Source organism: Trifolium pratense, linkage group LG2 (genome assembly GCF_020283565.1).
Source record: "Trifolium pratense cultivar HEN17-A07 linkage group LG2, ARS_RC_1.1, whole genome shotgun sequence".
NCBI classification, from domain to species: domain Eukaryota; kingdom Viridiplantae; phylum Streptophyta; class Magnoliopsida; order Fabales; family Fabaceae; genus Trifolium; species Trifolium pratense.
The window spans coordinates 68,668,199-68,672,091 of record NC_060060.1 but is presented as its reverse complement, the minus strand read 5'-3'; the positions used below and the strand labels follow the sequence as shown (position 1 = coordinate 68,672,091).

The window sequence follows — 3,893 nt, the reverse complement described above, 5'->3', positions numbered from 1 at the left end:
GATTATATTTTCTTCTCTGGTTTAAAAATATTGATCAGTTATAAAATAGTATTACTATATAAGAAGAATGCTTATTCAAACTAAACATAAATACACTTGATATATATTCAATGAAAATACTATATAATTGAAATTATGGTTTTAAATTGAAGTTGCGGATGCGGTAGTTACAATTGTGGTCATTGCCGTTGTTATGACGCGCAAAGTAAAACAAATATCTTCTCAACAAATGCACAAATTACTAAGCAGTATGAAATAATTTTATATTTCCACAAATTACTCTAAGTAGCACCACTGCACCAGTGTGATAATACACTATTTCCTCACCATATATAGCACAATTTTAGTTTACTTCGTAAATACTAATTGAAAGGTGCTAGAAATACAAAATTGAGAAACCGTTAAATGTAAATTTTTTCATTAGATCTAAAGTTGATTGAAATTTGAGTACTAAATTTTGAATTTTTGTGAGAAAATTTGAACAAATATAGTTGAAATCGTCTGATGCAGTTCTTGATGTGGCCGCACACAGGATTGAAAATCACGCTGCAATTGCAGTGCGATGCAGCTGTAAAGGCTACCATCAGCAATATTGCGGCACAATTGCGGACACGGACCACAATTTGAATCCATGGTCCGAATGGTTATTGCCCTTTTTTATCGTGGTTGTTGGTTGAATAGCAACATCACTGCAGAAAAAATATGTTCCGAAAGTCCTGTAAAATAACGAATATGAAAATGAATAAAGAATGAGATATAAAAAAAACATAAAGTAATGGTACTCAATAGAGTTAATGGTCTTTTAAGCATAATTAAACTGGAAAAAGGAAAGAACAAAGAAAGAAAAAGGTAAAGTAATGGTACTCAAATATTCAGATTTACACCACCTTCAAATTTGCAAGTCCATAATGGATAAAAGAAAGAAAGAAAAAAAATATGGATTTTTATCAACACAACAGGGGCATATCCTATAAATTAATAAGAATATATTTCAGATGTCATTTCTTTAAATTGTGTAGAGATCCTTATGCAAATATTAATTGGAATTAATGAGTGAAAGAGAGTGCATCACTTGAACTTTGCAAGAGAGTAAACTGATCAGACCCAATCATCTGTAAATGGGTCATAGTAATCAATCTATATACTAACACCCGTTGGATATCCTCACCATGAAACTATAACATCAAAGCATATAATGAGAACTTAATATGTTTAAAAAAAAAAAATAGAACTTAATAAAAATGTCTTTTGAAGTTTGGAAAATATCATAGGCAGTCCTCAGCATTAAACTTAAGATATAATAACAGGAAAATTTGAAATTGAGTTATGGACAAAATATGAGCAAATTCTTCAAAACGGAAAAAAGAAGAGCCACATCAGACAATGAATAGCATTATCATTTGAAATATCATACCTTTGAATCTTCCATATCAGTTCATAGCTATTAATACGCATGCGTGAATTAATATAACTTTGTGTACTTGTTCTCTGCTTCATTCATTTGCAGTGACACATTGCCACATGAGTTAATATTAATAAGATATTCGTTCAAAGACAAACATCCACAATTTGGGGGTTAAGCATATAAGGAAACCCCGAAGGAAACATGTAGATCGATGCCATACAACATTTTAGATAGGGATAATAAAATGGAATTTGCATAAATACATCTAAAGATTATCTAATGTAAACTGATGTAAACTATTTGATGTAAACTGAATGCATTGAAAATCAGGGGAATGAGAATTGAGCTTAGACACATAAAAATAGTGGTTGAAACTTGAAAGACTAAAGATTCGTCCTAGCATTAACTAATTTCTTCAACATTTTACCCCTTCGTTCCATTTTTCATAAGGTGTACATGAGATGATATGAATGTTTCTTAAGATAACAGGCATAAAACAATGACTCATATTCTAACAGAAATTTTTTCTAGATTCTTATCTAAGGTGACTAAGTTGGTGACTCATTCCTTTTGCGGACCTCAGAGTCTTCTATATCAAGTTTGTAACTTCTTATGTCATTACACTATCATGCAATCAACCAATTGATTTCATATTGAGATAAAAAAACAACACCTAGTGTAGTCTTCATTTATGAACCATATGCATATAATTTGATCAAAAGTAATAAAGAACCATAAATGCAAATATAATAACATCAAAACAGAATGCAGAATAAAAAATACTTGAAATCAAAACAAAAGGTAAAAAAGAAAAATTGAAGAGTATATCCAATATAAAACTAAACAAAGATCATTATTTGTGGCTTCCTCATTCACAATCAAATTAACATTCCATTTATAGAACCATAAAACATAGTAAATATAAAAGAGGATGAAACTACTATTTACCAAGTGGTCAACACTGTCAAGTTATCAAAGGTAGATCCTATAGGGATCATGCAACAATGGATTCAACGAATATTTACTCATATATCTTTTATACTTGATAAATGAAGCCAAATCTGCCACAAAAGATAAAACTTAAAGTATGAAAGAAATGAAAAATAATAGAGGCTAGTATATATTCCCATTTGTCAGATGGAATCCTATTTTCCATTTGTATTTCATAACAAAATGTGGTGTAATCCTACTAAATATATTACCGACAAACCTATACTAATGACCATGTCAATATGATGTGATTTTCAGAGATATGTCAATCATAACCAAATCATTTATCCGCATAAACATACCAATAATTATTTTTGCAAATGTTGTGTATTGCAATCCAAAGAAACTTGGACAAAAGAATATGATGCAAACATACCTTTTCATACTCTTTTCCTTTGTAGCAATGGTAAACTATATAAATAAGCTTTAACTCGAATCCTGTAAAAAGATAAATCGAAATTACAGTGGCAAGAAGCAAGCAAAAAAGTTGCAGTAAAAGCAAAATGAAAACAAAAAGATTGTCCCTCGTTTGTACCGTCTGACAGGGCGAGGACCATGAAACTTGGAAAAATTAATGACTTGAAGACAGAGATGCTGCAAAGTGGACATAGGTCAGAGAAGGGCAAATATCATCATATTATGAGAGAAGGACGCAGCTAGATTTTTCACTCTAATGATCAGGAAAGAAGAAATGATGATAAAAAAACCATAAATTATTTTACTTCAAAAACCTGAGTGTGAACTTTAGCAAGCTTTTTAATCTCCTCAGCATGACCAACACATTATTGCATATGCTCTTTCAATTTAGGTTTATTTCCTGAACAACAAATAAATCAAAATGATGAATGTCAACACAACCAAATAGAACGAAAAAAAGAAAGAAAAAAAAACATTGTAAGATGTGCTAAATACCCAAGGATAGGCTGAAGCTGCACATTCCTTCGATCATGTTCAAGTTACTGTGTAGGTTGAAGGAGTGATGCCGCTGACGATGGATTGAGGAATGAATGGTTTGTTGCCATTACTTGTTTTTTACATAACAAAAACATATCGCACTTCACTGCCCATTATCCACAGCCTCACAAATGAGATGTACCTAAAATAATATAAGCATGTCATTAATACATTAGCAATATTGACATTAGTTGATCAGAGTAATTATTACTACTACTACTACTATTTCTATATTCTAAAATTATTAGTATTGAAAACTTGCAATATAAAACTACTTTAAATCATTTTGACTCAGCTCATAGCATTCAAACCTCAACTACACTCTGCTTTGTGTGGTCTGTAAAATGCTTAAATGGATGTGGCTTAAACTTACCATGAATTACATGTATAATGTATAAGGCGGCCAGCAGCATCACAATGTTAAAAAATATAATTATAATCTAGTCACATTTTGCTTGAACCTAAGGTTTGGCTTAAACAGGATCAATACTCTCATCAATGTATCTACTAACAAAATAATGATGTTTGAACTAAGTACTATTGA

At 30.8% G+C, this 3,893-nt stretch overlaps 1 long non-coding RNA gene across 1 annotated transcript; it reads right to left on the bottom strand.

The window, feature by feature from the left end:
- Positions 1 to 242: 242 nt before the first annotated feature.
- LOC123906414 lies at positions 243 to 2,347 on the bottom strand. The gene is made up of 2 exons (XR_006808891.1): positions 1,415 to 2,347; positions 243 to 1,175 (listed from the first exon to the last, which is right to left on the bottom strand). It is a non-coding gene; the product is annotated as an uncharacterized LOC123906414 (long non-coding RNA).
- Positions 2,348 to 3,893: the final 1,546 nt, after the last annotated feature.